This window comes from Salmo salar, chromosome ssa06 (assembly GCF_905237065.1).
Source record: "Salmo salar chromosome ssa06, Ssal_v3.1, whole genome shotgun sequence".
In the NCBI taxonomy this organism is placed as follows: Eukaryota; Metazoa; Chordata; class Actinopteri; order Salmoniformes; family Salmonidae; genus Salmo; species Salmo salar.
This window is the reverse complement of record NC_059447.1, coordinates 86508004-86527030: the sequence shown is the minus strand read 5'-3', so window position 1 is coordinate 86527030 and position 19027 is coordinate 86508004. Positions and strand designations below refer to the sequence as shown.

Here is a 19027-nt window from a genome sequence, read left to right as displayed (position 1 = left end):
TGGCCCCGTTCATCGTCCCTTTGATGCAGTGAAGTTGTCCTGTCCCCTTAGTAGAAAAACACCCCCAAAAGCATAATGTTTCCACCTCCATGTTTGACGGTGGGGATGGTGTTCTTGGGGTCATAGGCAGCATTCCTCCTCCTCCAAATACGGCGAGTTGAGTTGATGCCAAAGAGCTCCATTTTGGTCTCATCTGACCACAACACTGAATCATTCAGATGTTCATTGGCAAACTTCAGACGGGCATGTATATGTGCTTTCTTGAGCAGGGGGACCTTGTGGGCGCTGCAGGATTTCAGTCCTTCACGGCGTAGTGTGTTACCAATTGTTTTCTTGGTGACTATGGTCCCAGATGCCTTGAGATCATTGACAAGATCCTCCCGTGTAGTTCTGGGCTGATTCCTCACCGTTCTCATGATCATTGCAACTCCACGAGGTGAGATCTTGCATGGAGCCCCAGGCCGAGGGAGATTGACAGTTCTTTTGTGTTTCTTCCATTTGCGAATAATCGCACCAACTGTTGTCACCTTCTCACCAAGCAGCTTGGCGATGGTCTTGTAGCCCATTCCAGCCTTGTGTAGGTCTACAATCTTGTCCCTGACATCCTTGGAGAGCTCTTTGGTCTTGGCCATAGTGGAGAGTTTGGAATCTGATTGATTGATTGCTTCTGTGGACAGGTGTCTTTTATACAGCGGGACAGAGAGCGAGACAGCGGGACAGAGAGCGAGAGAGAGGGACAGAGAGCGAGAGAGAGGGACAGAGAGCGAAAGCGAGAAAGCGGGACAGAGAGCGAGACAAAGGGACAGAGAGCGAGACAGAGAGCGAGACAGCGAGCGAGACAGAGACAGCGAGAGAGAGACAGCGGGACAGAGGGACAGAGACAGCTAGAGAGAGACAGAGCAGTAGTGACTTCCAGTATTCAGAGCAGTAGTGGAAAACCCGCTGCCCCCCCACCAGCCCCCCCCAGAGGGGAAATGAACCGTTGGGTTCCTAGAAACAGCTGGGGATGAAGAGAAGAAAGGAGCAAAGTCAGCAGAGAGAGAGAGACACAGCGGGACAGAGAGCGAGAGAGACAGCGGGACAGAGAGCGAGACAGCAGTAGTGACTTCCAGTATTCGGAGCAGAAGCAGAAATCCACCAGCCCCCCCCCCGAGGGGAAATTAACCGTTGGGTTCCTAGAAACAGCTGGGGATGAAGAGAAGAAAGGAGCAAAGTCAGCAGAGAGAGAGAGAGAGATGTTTTACAGTTAAACCCCTTTAAACCAGCGGGGCCTGAGTGAGCCCTCCTAGAGAAACAACCCGTAACACTATCGCTCTAGGGGTGAAAACAAAAAGGAAAAATTAAATCCACGTCCAGGAATCAAGAACATTAAAACACAAATGAGATCCAGGTGCAGAAGCTTGATTGCTGGGTAGTGACTAGGGAGCGATAGCCTAGCGTTAGGCTACATTAGTCAGCAGGCAGTGGCGGTAGCCTGGCTGGCAGCGTACCTCAGGAGAGAGAGGGCAGCAGGTCCATTAGCACAGAGATAGCAAGTAGTCACAGCCAGCCTGCTGATCTGGTAGCTATTGATAGCCATAAGCTAATAGCATGGTTACTGAACATAACAGTAGCAAGCTATCCCAGCAGGCCAGGCAGCATGCCTCAAGAGGGTAGAGGGCAGCCTGCTGAGAGCCTGGAGCTGCTAGCTAGCTAACAGCCTGGAGCTGCTAGCTAGCTAACAGCATGGAGGTAACAGCCTGGAGCTAACAGCCTGGAGCTGCTAGCTAGCTAACAGCCTGGAGCTAACAGCCTGGAGCTAACAGCCTGGAGCTAACAGCCTGGAGCTAACAGCCTGGAGCTAACAGCATGGAGCTAACAGCATGGAGCTAACAGCATGGAGCTAACAGCATGGAGCTAACAGCATGGAGCTGCTGAGCTGAATAGAACAGAGCAGGGGGAAATGTGATTGGCTCCTGTTTTTGCTTGCACTAGAATGGAGGCCCGGTAGGTAACGACACGAAACCGACACAGACCTAGTGGCAAGACACACACATGCCTGATGGCGACGCTCACAAAAATGGCTGGTGGGAGGTAGCAGAGAGTGACACATGGGCCTTTGGCAAGGACTACGTTGGCACAGTGGCACTGCATCATGCCAAGAGGCCATAGTCTGAACAGAACAACAACCCGTCTGGCTAGAAGTACGGCCAACAGATACAAAAACAGTCAAATGTTGGGTGTTATCGGTGCATTGGTTGCACTTGTAATGCACTCCAGGATATGATGAAGAGCTTTGTTGACGCAGATGGGACTCTGTAAGGACAAGATGGCCCGCCTCTCTAGTCGACAAAACAAACAAACACAAAATCTACATCAACTGTTATATTGTGTTAGTTCAAAGGAGCTCTTCAGGTGTAGCCTAGCAGTTTGTACGACTGTTTGACAGTGTGTTTGCAAAGCAGTGTTGCAGCTACAGCAGAGGCTGGAAGCCGAAAGCAGAATGAGTTTGATTACTTTCTCAAGCCTAAGAATGTGAAAAGTAAATAAAAACCTATTAAATCCAAGGTTGTGAAATCCTTCAGCACAAAGTAGCCTGATTAGCCTGTAGCCGAACTACATTAAGATTGCCAGGAGAGCATCTTTAACTTCTTTCTCTTGTGTTGTGCAAAATCTATTTTTCTCCTTTATATTCCTAAATCATCTGACCTCATATGTGCCACCTCCAGTCTTCATGTCCTCTGCAGAGGCACGTAACCAAAGGTTACCAGGAGGCATGGACGCGTGCTGCGTGCTTGATTCACTCTAGGATGATGGCGTCACCACACCTGCTACTTTAGATTGGATTACACTGATTGGTGTTTATGATAATAACTGTTTAATAAGAGTTTTGTAATAAACACATTAAAGTTGCAATAACCTTAATATTACTCTGCTCCTATTGGCCCAACCTTTCCGTTGAGCTCTCAGCTGGCCCTTCGTCAAAGCATTCTCAGAATACTTGTGGTCTCTGTCATCCAGTTCCTCTTACACACAATGACAATAGAAATGAATGTTTCCTGGTTTGATACGGCCAGGAATACACCCTTCTTCACAGTTTGAACAAACCAGTCTATCAACAGAACACTTCCTTAAAAAACAAACACTCTGGCCCACACAATACAACCACTGCTGAAAACAGATATCTTACTGGAAATTAATTGGTAGAAAAACAACAAAACCGATAGCATCAAAACAAATGACCAAAATAAATAATTTAGGCTAGATATCTGAATTGGTGCCCACGACAGATCTTATTCTGGATGTCGTGTAGTAAGCTAGTTAGTTACAAGACTACATGGGTGGTAAGTTGACAGACAAAACAGAGTATCTATGTTAACCAATGTTACATGTACAGCTGGCTAGCATGTACACGCTAGCTAGTACCCATCTTCTAATTCTAAATTCAATTTCACCAACGTGCCATTTGTGGCGGTAACGTGCCATCCTCTCTGGCACAATTCCACATCCTGTCTCATCTCATATGTCTCACAGCGTCTGTGGTGTGAGAAGGGATCTGCCGGAGCCAGACTCTATTGAAATCTGATCTTGGGCCTATCCCAAATGGCACCCTATTCCCTGTATAGTCTAGTGCACTACTTCTGACCATGGCCCATAGGGTTCCAGTCAAAAGTAGTGCACTATATATGAAAAGTAGTGCACTGTATAGGGAGCCATTTGGATGCAGCCTTGTGTCTGGTTAAGAGGGAAAAACTCCCAGAACTACTCTACTGTAATCAGATTGCTGCTGTAAATCAGTATTACTCTTCTGTAATCAGATTGCTGCTGTAAATCAGATTACAAGCTCAGCAAAACCTTGGTGGAAAATTGTGTCTAATCTTGAAAAGTGGACAATTCTTACTGTGCTGTTCTACTCTTATTTCATTTCGTCCTCCATGTTGGAGCGTGAAGCCTAAGATTTTCACTGTACCCTGCAATGACACCTGCATCCCTGTACAGGTGACCGTTAAACACTGTGAATCTGACCAACTCGGTCCTCAGAAGTAGGCCTTATGTTGTCGGTCAACGATAAGAGTGAAAACAGCCTAGTCCTCCTGGTCATGAGGTCTCGAACTATCGTTTTCTTCTTGACCAGTCATGTCAGCCTAATGTACACTACTGTTCAAACGTTTGGGGTCACTTAGACATGGAGGGAAGGCATGTGTCTGGGAACACAGAGAGAGCAGGGGAGAGAAGGCATGTGTCTGGGAACACAGAGAGAGCAGGGGAGAGAAGGCATGTGTCTGGGAACACAGAGAGAGCAGGGGAGAGAAGGCATGTGTCTGGGAACACAGATTGTCTGCAGAGAGCAGGGGAGAGAAGGCATGTGTCTGGGAACACAGAGAGCAGGGGAGAGAAGGCATGTGTCTGGGAACACAAGAGAGCAGGGGAGAGAAGGCATGTGTCTGGGAACACAGAGAGCAGGGGAGAGAAGGCATGTGTCTGGGAACACAGAGAGCAGGGGAGAGAAGGCATGTGTCTGGGAACACAGAGAGCAGGGGAGAGAAGGCATGTGTCTGGGAACACAGAGAGCAGGGGAGAGAAGGCATGTGTCTGGGAACACAGAGAGAGCAGGGGAGAGAAGGCATGTGTCTGGGAACACAGAGAGCAGGGGAGAGAAGGCATGTGTCTGGGAACACAGAGAGCAGGGGAGAGAAGGCATGTGTCTGGGAACACAGAGAGCAGGGGAGAGAAGGCATGTGTCTGGGAACACAGAGAGCAGGGGAGAGAAGGCATGTGTCTGGGAACACAGAGAGCAGGGGACGGAAGGCATGTGTCTGGGAACAGAGAGCAGGGGAGAGAAGGCATGTGTCTGGGAACACAGAGAGCAGGGGAGAGAAGGCATGTGTCTGGGAACACAGAGAGCAGGGGAGAGAAGGGATGTGTCTGGGAACACAGAGAGCAGGGGAGAGAAGGCATGTGTCTGGGAACACAGAGAGCAGGGGAGAGAAGGCATGTGTCTGGGAACACAGAGAGCAGGGGAGAGAAGGCATGTGTCTGGGAACACAGAGAGCAGGGGAGAGAAGGCATGTGTCTGGGAACACAGAGAGAGCAGGGGAGAGAAGGCATGTGTCTGGGAACACAGAGAGCAGGGGAGAGAAGGCATGTGTCTGGGAACACAGAGAGCAGGGGAGAGAAGGCATGTGTCTGGGAACACAGAGAGCAGGGGAGAGAAGGCATGTGTCTGGGAACACAGAGAGCAGGGGACGGAAGGCATGTGTCTGGGAACAGAGAGCACTCAGTGTGCCAGGGAACAGCAGTGAAGAGATTGCCATCTGATAGGCCTGACTAATGCCTTGAGTTCAGCCCTCTACTCTGATGGAGCCAGGCTGGGGCTGAGGGAAGAGGGAGAGAGAGCCCAGAGAAAGAGAGATGGATGGAGAGTGAGTAGAAGAGAGAGACAGCATGGAGAGATAGCCCTTGATCATGACTCTGATCCAGTTTTTGTTAAGAGCCCCGATGCTTGGTCTGAACATTAACACACATTTCTTGCGTTACGGCTTTGGAAGCATAAAGACCTTATCTTTCATATCAGCAAGATTTAAATAATAATAATAACGTCACATTGATAAAGACCTTAATATAGGGTTAGTGTTCCCACATGGCCATATCTCCATGTTACAGCAGTGGTAGACGGAAGACAGCTAACTAACACATGGTCTCTCTATCTGGCATGCTCCGAAAACCTGTGTGGAATGGAAGAAGGCTGCCAGAAATGTGTGGTCACTGAAAAGTTCTGTCAGCTGCAACGGTGATGAAGCAGGTTAAAACTGTGTACAGTAAGTGTGTATTTTGCAATTGAGAAATTATTTTGATTTCAAAGTTTAAAAAACTTGCTTTGTTTCCAGAACCATACTGCAATTGAGAATCCATTCACGTTTACCTGGAATATTTGACGATTTTGGCTGGCCAGTCAACCTCTGAAAATAACATATACACTACATGACCAAAAGTGTGTAGACACCCGCTCGTCGAACATCTCATTGGGGGTCCCCCCCTTTGCTGCTATAACAGCCTCCAGTCTTCTGGGAAGGCTTGTCACTAGATGTTGGAACATTGCAACGTGGACTTGCTTCCATTCAGCCACAAGAGTATTAGTGAGGTCGGACACTGATGTTGGGCGATTAGGCCTGGCTCGCTGTCGGTGATCCAATTCATCCCAAAGGTGTTCGATGGGGTTGAGGTCAGGGTTCTGTGCAGGCCAGTCAAGTTCTTCCACACCAACCTCGACAAACCATTTTTGTATGGACCTCGCTTTGTGCACGAATCATTGTCATGCTGAAACAGCAAAAGGGCCTTCCTCAAACTGTTGCCACAAAGTTGGAAGCACAGACTCGTCTAGAATGTAATTGTATGCTGTAGCGTTAAGGATTTCCCTTCCATGGAACTAAGAGGCCTAGCACGAACAATGAAAAACAGCCCCAGACCATTATTCCTCCTCCACCAAACTTTATAGTTGGCACTATGCATTTGGGCATGGTGATCTTAGGCTTGTGTGCAGCTGCTCAGCCATGGAAACCCATTTCAGGAAGCTCCCGCCAAACATTTCTCGTGCTGATGACGTTACTTCCAGAGGCAGTTTGTAACTCAGCAGTGAGTGTTACAACTGAGGACAGAAGATTTTTTACATGCTTCCGCACTCGGCGGTCCCCGTTCTGTGAGCTTGTGTGACCTACCACTTAGCGGCTGAGCCTTTGTTGCGCCTTAAAAGTTTCTACTTCACAATAACAGCACTTACAGTTGACCGGGACGGCTCTAGCAGGGCAGAAATTTGACGAACTGACTCGATGGAAAGGTGGCATGCTTTGAAAGTCCCTGAGCTCTTCAGTAAGGCCATTCTACTACCAATGTTTGTCTATGGAGATTGCATGGCTGTGCTGGATTGATACACCTGTCATCAATGGGTGTGGCTGAAATAGCAGAATCCACTAATTTAAAGGGGTGTCCACATACTGGTGTATATATAGTGTATGAGGTCCTTGGACCTTAAAGGAGTAACGCTCCTTAAAAGCATTAAACACACCAAGAAGCTCACTGCCGATAGGCACTTATCACAGTGGGTGAGACAGGTACGCCTGATGGCGACTCTCACAAAAATAGACCATAGAGTAAGTATACAAATAGGCCTATTCCTGAGAGCAACACACACACACACTTGGTGGCCCTTGATAATCAGGTCCGGTACCCTCCTGCCACCACCTTTCCTTTCTGTTCCCCAGTGGAGAGGCAACAGAGTCACCTGCATGCAGGCTGGTGGGAGGTAGCAGAGAGTGACGCATGGTCCTTTGGCAAGGACTACGTTGGCACAGTGGCACTGCATCATGCCAAGAGGCCATAGTCTGAACAGAACAACAACCCGTCTGGCTAGAAGTACGGCCTTATCACAGTGAGCGGCGTACCTGCTGCGTGCCGACCCGGTAGATGATCCTACCGTTTCTACTTGTAGAATCAAAATGGTCATCAGTGGCCAACAACTTGACTTCGAGCCAATCAGTGAACACAAACCCCCACGTGCAGGAGCAAAAAAAAAATATATATATATTTTTTTTTAGAGTGGGCATTTTCTCCATATGTCCACAGATGAGCAAGTCACACTTCATATGCAATGTAGGCTACGGGATGTTAGCTAGCTAAGTGCACAGACGCAATGGACAAAACACTAACTACTTCCTGCAAGCTAGCTAACCACTGTAGTTATAAAATCACAATGGATTAGCTAGTTTCCATTAAACATGTGCCCATGTTAGCTAGCTAGCTAAGGTCACTGCACTATGATGTGCTAGCTAGCTAGTGAATATGCTAACATTAGCAAGCTAAACACTTGGCTATGGGCTGGCAATTGGCAGTATGTGATTATGGAGAGTGAATTTTATTGTTTCTTTGTCATCTTGCTAGGTAATCTAGCTGTGGCCATCTGGCTAGTATCATCAAGGGCATTCTACAAAATAGCAACATTAGCACAGATAGCTTGGAATCTAGACTAATAACCCCCACCCAACAAAGTAGAAAAGCTGTTAGGCAACTGTATAAACACGTGGTCAACCCTCAGTCAGAGTTACTGGGTGTGCAGGCTTTTGATCAAGCCCTGCTCAAACACTTAGTTTATCAAGGTCCGGTTGAGCAGCTGATCTCTAAAATGTGGTTTGTTAGAGCTCTCCCGGAGGATGGTTGACCCCCCATGAGCTCACCCGGAGGATGGTTGACCCCCCCATGAGTTCTCCTGGAGGATGGTTGACCCCCCATGAGTTCTCCCGGAGGATGGTTGACCCACCCCATGAGTTCTCCCGGAGGATGGTTGACCCCCCCCATGAGCTCTCCCAGAGGATGGTTGACCCCCCCATGAGTTCTCCTGGAGGATGGTTGACCCCCCATGAGTTCTCCTGGAGGATGGTTGACCCCCCATGAGTTCTCCTGGAGGATGGTTGACCCCCCCATTGATGTAAAACATTGCAACATTACAACCAAATATGTTTTATGGCTTTTGAAATAATTTGGTCATTCAATGTATCAAAGATCAAATTAGTGGCTATGGTAGGCTGCAAATCTTTTTATTCAGCTGAAGTAAGCCCACACATTTTCAGGAAATGTACCTTTTCTAATATAGTCATATTTATCTTAGAAGCAGGGCCTAAAATTTACTTTTTGGTCCGCCAGCCACTCAGATTTTTTACCAGACAAAATAAATATTTTTGCCATAATTACATCAAAGAAACTAAAAACATATGACCATGTTTTGTAATGTTTCTAAAACAAGAAAAGTATACTGCTCAAAAAAATAAAGGGAACACTTAAACAACACATCCTAGATCTGAATGAAAGAAATAATCTTATTAAATACTTTTTTCTTTAAATAGTTGAATGTGCTGACAACAAAACCACACAAAAATAATCAATGGAAATCCAATTTATCAACCCATGGAGGTCTGGATTTGGAGTCACACTCAAAATTAAAGTGGAAAACCACACTACAGGCTGATCCAACTTTGATGTAATGTCTTTAAAACAAGTCAAAATGAGGCTCGGTAGTGTGTGTGGCCTCCACGTGCCTGTATGACCTCCCTACAACGCCTGGGCATGCTCCTGATGAGGTGCGGATGGTCTCCTGAGGGATCTCCTCCCAGACCTGGACTAAAGCATCCGCCAACTCCTGGACAGTCTGTGGTGCAACGTGGCGTTGGTGGATGGAGCGAGACATGATGTCCCAGATGTGCTCAATTGGATTCAGGTCTGGGGAACGGGCGGGCCAGTCCATAGCATCAATGCCTTCCTCTTGCAGGAACTGCTGACACACTCCAGCCACATGAGGTCTAGCATTGTCTTGCATTAGGAGGAACCCAGGGCCAACCGCATCAGCATATGGTCTCACAAGGGGTCTGAGGATCTCATCTCGGTACCTAATGGCAGTCAGGCTACCTCTGGCGAGCACATGGAGGGCTGTGCGGCCCCCCAAAGAAATGCCACCCCACACCATGACTGACCCACCGCCAAACCGGTCATGCTGGAGGATGTTACAGGCAGCAGAACGTTCTCCACGGCGTCTCCAGACTCTGTCACATCCGTCATGTGCTCAGTGTGAACCTGCTTTCATCTGTGAAGAGCACAGGGCGCCAGTGGCGAATTTGCCAATCTTGGTGTTCTCTGGCAAATGCCAAACGTCCTGCACGGTGTTGGGCTGTAGGCACAACCCCCACCTGTGGACGTCGGGCCCTCATACCACCCTCATGGAGTCTGTTTCTGACCGTTTGAGCAAACACATGCACATTTGTGGCCTGCTGGAGGTCATTTTGCAGGGCTCTGGCAGTGCTCCTCCTGCTCCTCCTTGCACAAAGGCGGAGGTAGCGGTCCTGCTGCTGGGTTGTTGCCCTCCTACGGCCTCCTCCACGTCTCCTGATGCACTGGCCTGTCTCCTGGTAGCGCCTGACAGACACAGCAAACCTTCTTGCCACAGCTCGCATTGATGTGCCATCCTGGATGCGCTGCACTACCTGAGCCACGTGTGTGGGATGTAGACTCAGTCTCATGCTACCACTAGAGTGAAAGCACCGCCAGCATTCAAAAGTGACCAAAACATCAGCCAGGAAGCATAGGAACTGAGAAGTGGTCTGTGGTCCCCACCAGCAGAACCACTCCTTTATTGGGGGTGTCTTGCTAATTGCCTATAATTTCCACCTGTTGTCTATTCCATTTGCACAACAGCATGTGAAATGTATTGTCAATCAGTGTTGCTTCCTAAGTGGACAGTGTGATTTCACAGAAGTGTGATTGACTTGGAGTTACATTGTGTTGTTTAAGTGTTCCCTTTATTTTTTGGAGCAGTGTATTAGTAAGAAGTAAATGTGGTATATTGCTCAATTTCATTACCTTTTTTGTGACCCGAGTCTTTAAACCAAAATATCAGATGAGACAAAATGTCCAGCTGCCTCTTTAAGGGTGGGAGGTTACTGTGGGAACGGGGCCACTTGAGGTTTGTCAGGTGTGTGTGTGTGTGTGTGTGTGACTAGGGCGTCTCTTCGCTATCAGTTGAAGCAGCAGACTCAAACTAACGTTGAAAGGCAAACTAGCTTGTGATTAACACGATGTAAATAACCAAGAAACACGAGGACAAAGTCTCACTTTGTAGACTTTATAGAGTTAATTAGACAAACTTCTATCCCTGTGCACAGCGCCTCCAAAAATGAATCTATCAGCATTTCACTCAGAGCATACAGCTCTCCTGCCAGGCATTGTTGCTACCTCAGGTGGGATATAGGATTCTTATTTTTTTAGTGGGATTAGCAACTATGAAACAAAACAGCTACTGCAGCATTTTTCTACAATAAAAATCAGAAGCATGTGCTCATACATGACAATTTTTATTCACAAATGTAATGCTGGCACTGTAGAGATCTACAAATTGACCACACGCCAACATGGCTGGTAAAATATATGTTCATACCCGCCAATACCTAAATCTACCTGCATTTGGCGGGTGTTCATTTTATGCCCTGCTTAGAAGTGTTTACTTTGCAGGCTGACTAGCATTTACTGAAGCCACACAATTCAAAAGAAAAGGCTACATCTGATATTGTTGCCTAGAATGAATGTTCACGATTCACAAATTATTTAGATTGACATGATTTGATTGATTCTTTGGGATTGAACCGAATCCCAACTAATACAAACGAAGAAGTGAATAGTCCTTTAGTCAAAAATGGTAGTTTAAAATGAATCGTGTGAATTGTTTTAAAAAAGTAAATCAACTTCGTATGACCTTATTTTCCAGTGTCTGTGAATTTTCATTTTTTTTGGGGGGGGAACATCACAAACAGTTAACTAGAGGGTACAAGATATTTTTTGAATTGGCTACCTAATTAATCTGTTCTATCATATTTTAAAAGGCCTACCTGCTGCCGTAATGTCCGACTGTCACTCACTCCTTGAGCAATGGCCCCCTTGCCTCACACTATCCAGGTTAAGCGCACAAACACAGATGTGCTAGAGTCATTCCGATCCTGGTCGATATGATTTTTTATTGTTTAAATATTTTAAATAAAATAATGTATTAAATGAATTTCCATTACTTTTCTTAAATGTTTCAGATTTTATAATTTTCCAAAACTTTTCCAGGCCAGGAAAACACAATTTTAAAATTCCATGACTTCTCCAGGATTTTCAAGAATGTAAGAACTCTGGATAATAGAAGACGGACTCGACATACAGAAATGTAAGGAAAAAGGAACAGCACATCAGAAATCAGCTCAATGTAATTGAAGAATTCATAGCATATAACCACTCCTGGGAAAATTGTAATAGTTATTGATCCAAAACGAGGATGTTCTCTAATACTTTTGACTCTATAACAAAGAACACAAACAGCAAAAACATATACATGATCATTTACAATCAGTTGTTAAAGACTACCAGAACCTACTGGATTTTCCAATAACATGACAAAATACCAACCCAAAAGGCCTGTAGAGTTGATGGTATCCTAAATTAAATGACAAAATATACAGACCACAAATTGGCTATACTTAAAACATCATCCTCAGCTCTGGCATCTTCCTCAATATTTGGAACCAAGGACTGATCACCCCAATCCACAAAAGTGAAGACAAATTTGACCCCAATAACTACCGTGGGATGTGCATCAACAGCAACCTTAGGGAAATCCTCTGCGTTATCATTAACAGCAGACTCCTATCATTTCCTCAGTGAAAACAATGTACTGAACAAATGTCAAATTGGCTTTTAACCAAATGACCATACGACAGACCGCATATTTCACCCTGCACACCCTAAGTAACAAACAATCAAACCAAAACAAATGGCAAAGTCTTCTCATGCCGTGTTGATTCCAAAAAAATGTTTGACTCAATTTGGCATGAGGGTCTGCTATACCAACTGATGGGAAGTAGGGTTGGGGGAGAAACATACTATAAAACCCGTTTACACAAACAAGTGTGCAGCTAAAATTGTAAAAAAAAAAACATTTCTTTCCACAGGGCCGTGGGTTTCGACAGGGATGCAGCTTAAGTCCCACCCTCTTCAACATATACAGTTGAAGTCGGAAGTTTACATACACCTTAGTCAAATACATTTAAACTCAGTTTTTCACAATTCCTGACCTTTAATCTTAGTAACAATTCCCTGTCTTAGGTCAGTTAGGATCACCACTTTATATTAAGAATGTGAAATGTCAGAATATTAGTAGAGAGAATCATTTATTTCAGCTATTATTTCTTGCATCACATTTCCAGTGGGTCAGAAGTTTACATACTCTCAATTAGTATTTGGTAGCATTGCCTTTAAATTGTTTAACTTGGGTCAAACGGTTCGGGTAGCCTTCCACAAGCTTCCCACAATAAGTTGGGTGAATTTTGGCCCATTCCTCCTCACAGAGCTGGTATAACCGAGTCAGGTTTTTAGGCCTACTTGCTCGCACACACTTTTTCAGTTCTGCCCACAAATTTTCTATAGGGTTGAGGTCGGGGCTTTGTGATGGCCACTCCAATAGCTTGACTTTGTTGTCCTTAAGCCATTTTGCCACAACCTTGGAAGTATGCTTGGGGTCATTGTCCATTTGGAAGACCCATTTGCGACCAAGCTTTAACTTCCTGACTGATGTCTTGAGATGTTGCTTCAATATATCCACATAATTTTCCTTCCACATGATGCCATCTATTTTGTGAAGTGCACCAGTCCCTCCTGCAGTAAAGCACCCCCACAACATGATGCCGCCACCCCCGTGCTTCACAGTTGGGATGGTGTTCTTCAGCTTGCAAGCCTCCCCCTTTTTCCTCCAAACATAATGATGGTCATTATTGTCAAACAGTTCCATTTTTCTTTCATCAGACCACAGGACATTTCTCCAAATAGTACAATCTTTGTCCCCATGTGCAGTTGCAAACCGTAGTCCGGCTTTTTTTTAATGGCACTTTTGGAGCAGTGGCTTCTTCCTTGCTGAGCAGCCTTTCAGGTTATGTCGATATAGGACTCGTTTTACTATGGATATAGGTACTTTTGTTGTACCCGTTTCCTCCAGCATCTTCACAAGGTCCTTTGCTGTTGTTCTGAGATTGATGTGCACTTTTCGCACCAAAGTACTTTCATCTCTAGGAGACAGAACGCATCTCCTTCCTGAGCGGTATGACGGCTGCGTGGCCCATGGTGTTTATACTTGCGCACTATTGTTTGTTCAGATGAACGTGGTACCTTCTGCGTTTGGAAATTGCTCCCAAGGATGAACCAGATTTGTGGAGGTCTACAATTTTTTTATGAGGTCTTGGCTGATTTCTTTTGATTTTCCCAATTAGCCTATCAGAAGCTTCTAAAGCCATGACATCATTTTCTGGAATTTCTAAGTTGTTGAAAGGCACAGTCAACTTAGTGTATGTAAACTTCTGACTCATTGGATACAGTGAATAAGTGAAATAATCTGTCTGTAAACAATTGTTGGAAAAATTACTTGTGTCATGCACAAAGTAGATATCCTAACCGACTTGCCAAAACTATAGTTAGTTAACAAGAAATTTGTGGAGTGGTTGAAAAACAAGTTTTAATGACTCCAACCTAAGTGTATGTAAACTTCCGGCTTCAACTGTATATCAATGAATTGGCGAGGGCACTAGAACAGTCTGCAGTACCCTGCCTCACCCTACTAAAATCGGAAGTCAAATGTCTACTGTTTTCTGATGATCTGGTGCTTCTGTTCCCAACCAAGGAGGGCCTACAGCAGCACCTAGATCTTCTGCACAGATTCTGTCAGACCTGGGCGCTGACCGTAAATCTAAGTAATATAAAAAATAATGTTGTTCCAAATAAGGTCCAGTTGTCAGGACCACAAATACAAATTCCATCTAGACACCGTTTCCCTAGAGCACACAAAAAAACTATACCTACCTCTGCCTAAACATCAGCACCACAGGTAACTTCCACAAAGCTGTGAAATCTCTGAGAGAGAAGGCAAAAAAGGGCTTTCTACGGCATCAACAGGAACATTAAATTTGACATCCCAATTGGGATCTGGCAAAAAAAGAATTGAAATCAGTTTTAGATCCCATTGCCCTTCATGGTTGTAAGGTCTGGGGTCAGCAAACCAACCAAGAATTCACAAAATGGGTCAAAGACCAAATTGAGACTGTATGCAGAATTCTGCAAAAACATCCTCTGTGTACAAAGTAAAACACCAAATAATGCATGCAGAGCACAATTAGGACAATACCCTTTAATTATTAAAATCCAGAAAAGAGCTGTTAAATTCTACAACCACCTAAAAGGAAGCGATTCCCAAGCCATTACCAACCGAGACTAACCTGGAGAAGAGTCCCCTAAGCAAGCTGGTCCTATGGCTCTGTTCACAAACGCAAACAGACCCCACAGAGCCACAGGACAGCAACACAATTAGACCCAACCAAATCATGAGAAAACAAAAAGATAATTACTTGACACATTGGAAAGAATTTACAAAAAAACAGCAAACTAGAATGCTAATTGGCCCAAAACAGAGAGTACACAGTGGCAGAATACCTGACCACTGTGACTGATTAATTAATTAAATTAAGGAAAGCTTTGACTATGAACAGACTCAGTGATCATAGCCTTGCTATTGAGAAAGGCCGCTGTAGGGAGACCTGGCTCTCAAGAGAAGACAGGCTATGTGCACACTGCCCACAAACTGAGGTGGAAACTGCGCTGCACTTCCTAACCTTCCTGCCAAATGTATGACCATATTAGAGACACATATTTCCCTCAGATTACACAGATCCACAAAGAATTTTAAAACAAACCCAATTTTGATAAACTCCCATATCTATCAGGTGAAATACCAGTGTGCCATCACAGCAGCAACATTTGTTGTGACCTGTTGCCACAAGAAAAGGGCAACCAGTGAATAACAAACACTACCCATATTTATGTATGCTCCCTTTTGTACATCATTACAACACTGTACATAATGACATTTAATAAATGTATTTATTCCTTTGAAAGTCTGGTGAGTGTAATGTTTACTGTTAATTTCACTTTTGTTTATTATCTATTATACTTGCTTTGTCAATGTAAACATATGTATGTTTCCCATGCCAATAAAGCCCTTTGAATTGAGAAAGTGAAGGAGAAAGAGGGAGAGTAGAAGAGAGAGAGTATAAGAGAGGGACTCAGCATGGAGAGCATGAGAAAGCGAGGGAGAGAGAGAGTAGCATGGAAGCAGAGAAAGAAAGCCTTTGTTATGGAGGCCATTATGTGGTGTAAACCCATGCAGGAGCATCCCTATGTGCTACTGCACGAGATAGAAGGGACATTTACCTTTTCATTTCTGAGATTTCAAAACGTTTTGGGGATCAAGTAGTAATTGTACTTATTGCTTATTTTGTTATCACTATTGCTTTGTAATGAGCCATTATGTTAATCGGGCTATGATATATGACCACAATGCTTAAACTTAACATTTACACTTGGGGGGGGGGGGGGGAATAGAAAAAGAAAACTGATTTTTTTGTTTAACTGCGCCTAGTAAACTTGGCCAAATTGAATTAGCAAATGCCCTCATAGTACAGCGGATGCTTCAATGGCCCGAGTCACACACACCGACACGTGCAACTGTACTGATTGCAGTGCGCCGGACCGACTGTATATGTACGCATTAGCTGCTGCGGGACAAAACACCGAGCAGAGCCGACACTGTAATCTATGCCAAAATGTCACATATCCACGGAGCGTCAAACAAGTCTACATTTTGATACATTGTAATCAGTTGAACATTCGGATACATTGCAACAATGTTTCACAAAACAGCTATGATGTAGCAGACCTAGCAGATGACAACAATGTAGTACACACTATAGGGTGACGTGCATTGTTAGTGATCTGCTTGCATGTCAGGAGGACACAAGGTTATAAGGTTGGGAAATATGATTAATGATAGCCAATATTACAGTACTAACGTAACCACTATCACAATGTACCACCGTAACTAATAATTTAGTATACTCTACAATAGCTGATGATCTGGTTTATTAGACAAAGGTTAGAGACAAAGGGTTCTTGTAACAAAATAATCACAAATCTGTTGTAGAACCACCCATTTAAAGGGATGGGCAGCTCTATACTGTAATAACACTTTTTATATGCATTTTATCCACTGCTTCTCAGTAGGTTTGGATGGTATTGCTATACTGGTAGCGAGGTATTATGGTAGCTATCTATCTTAGGCATCGTCATCCACAACGGGGTTCCTTCCTCATTGCAGTGGCCCTTGCCCGTCCTCTCTCCTCCCCCTATCTCTGTTGTGGCACTGACAGACATGTATGTCATTGTTGGTTTACAAACACATTAACGGTTCAAATAGCCTTTGAAGGGTCAGAGTCTATTAAATTAGATTCATTAACTAGTAGATAGCTCTAGCCACTAGCCAACCTTATCCTAGACCTAGGACATTGTTGAGTGCACACGGGTAGAAGGCAGCTAATAGACAGATGTTATCGTAAATGACAATAGTATTAGTTACACAGTAGTTAGTAACATTGGTTTCTGTTTTTCACAGGTTCAAAACATAGACAATAGGCCCAAGCCAAGGAGGCCGACATCAAAAGCAGTATACTGACAGAGGGAGAACCCCGATAGCAGTGTCACAAGCCAGAGTGATCCCGTATACTTAGCTAGCTACTGTACAGCTAGCTTGAGAAAAACATAAGAATGAAGACACTTACCAACGAAAAGGCTACCTTCAAGCCCTCCTCTCCGTTCTCACTGTCTGGTCATGGACTCAAATAGCCAGACTATCCTCCAATTGATTTTGTTATTTTTATCGCGAATAATAGTCTTTCCTGTGGTGTTGTCGCTTCTTCCGCGTCGTCACAACAGCTAGCAAGACCGTTTCTAACTCACGGCGAGCAGAGGAAAGCGGAAACACTTCCGCCTGCTAGCGAGCTCCACACCAGCAGCCTCGCTTTCGTACGGTTTCCATGGGAACCAGTAGTAGAGCCTATGGTCAGGTTGTCTTTATTATACGACTGTAGAATGAAGATGGACATTCATTTAAGCCTCAAATTGGCTATACAATTGACTTTATCCGTCATAAGTGTAATCTACAACACTAATTGTTTTACTCGGTGAAGCCCAGGCCAGGAGGTCTACAGTGACTTGGCCCGAGCGGATAGTTTGACTGCGAGAGGGGCGGGGCAGGTCCACAATGTACTGTGTGAACCAATTACGTATATAGATAGACTGTTGGATTGCAGATAATATGGGTCCGTTCGTAAATTCACTCTGGCTATCTACTCCATCACACGTGTTTAGCAGATGTTATTGCGGGTGAAGCGAAATGCTTGTAATATATCCGGTGTCAGTAAACGTCGGCAAAGAAGCGTAATTAAATTGTTGCCAGCAGCACAGTTAGTCATCAACGCTTTGGATAACATGAAAACATCCTAACCACCTCTGCTAGGGTAAGTAAAATTGTCAAAGGTGTTCCCTTGTTGTGCTGCTCATTTGTGTCTGGAAATAGCTAGCAAGCTAGTCAACTTTAGCCAGTTAACTTCAGTGCTTGACTGCCGTTGTAAGGTCAGAACACTCAGATCAACCCTACTCCTCTGTAAGAGTGTCCAGTGTGCGCTCTGAATTTACGAAGGACATTATGACAACACTCTGAATTTACGAATTATCCAGCGCGCACTCTGACATACTGGAGGCAAATTTACGAACGCACCCTATGAGAACACAGATAAAACAAACAGATATTTCACTGGATGTTTAAATGTGAAGCCTCCGCTTTCTGTTTCCACTCACTGCCAAATATGGTAGTGAGTTAAACCCACTAACGTGCAGTGGGAGAAGATGGATTTTAGCCTACATTTGGCAAATTTTCTCATCGATTAAACATTTGATCTCAATACAGTTTTCTGTTTCCAAAACTAGAATGAACAGAGTGGACTAAGGTTTGTAAACTTTAACCTTTGCAAAAGTTTTTTAAAAATCGCGTTGTTTAGGAGTGCAAAGGCGAATTGTTACTGCACACCCCCATTTCACAGGGTAGACGTTCCCGAAAGAAAAATATGCAGATGATGCCAGAACGCACCAATAGGATCTCGCTTTCTCGTGCTTGGCTCTGCCCACTATGACTCATTTGTTCCCATTGGAAACGACAGGTGGTGGTATATCTTGGTTTAGTTACGAAAATCTTTGAGGAGAGGCTTTGAACTCACCGGTAAGCCACATTGATACTCCTTAGAAAAGCCGTCTTCCATAGGAATGAATGGAATCCTACGGTATTTAATTTAAATAGTTATTGGACAAAATTATATGCACTTATGTATGTTTTTGTTGTTATAGTGGGAAGAGTCACATTAGTACTTTCAAAAAATTATACTTTAAGGAAAATTGTTTTATATATTTTATTTATGTTTAGTTCACATAACTTAAAAGTATGCATTAAGGTGTCTAATAGAATAAACGTGGCTAAAACAAATGTAGACATTAGTAAATGCATATCTATAGCTTCCAAAATATGTTTTACAATTGTAGGGGAGTG

General features: G+C 44.4%; 1 protein-coding gene across 1 annotated transcript in view; it reads right to left on the bottom strand.

Annotated features, from left to right (window-relative positions):
* Positions 1–17487, bottom strand: part of susd6 (sushi domain containing 6) — a 69126-nt gene extending 51639 nt beyond the window's left edge. The window contains exon 1 of the mRNA XM_014205930.2: positions 17208–17487. The gene's annotated coding sequence lies outside the window, so the exon portion shown is untranslated. The remainder of the gene's footprint in view (positions 1–17207) is intronic.
* Between the last annotated feature and the right edge of the window lie 1540 nt (positions 17488–19027).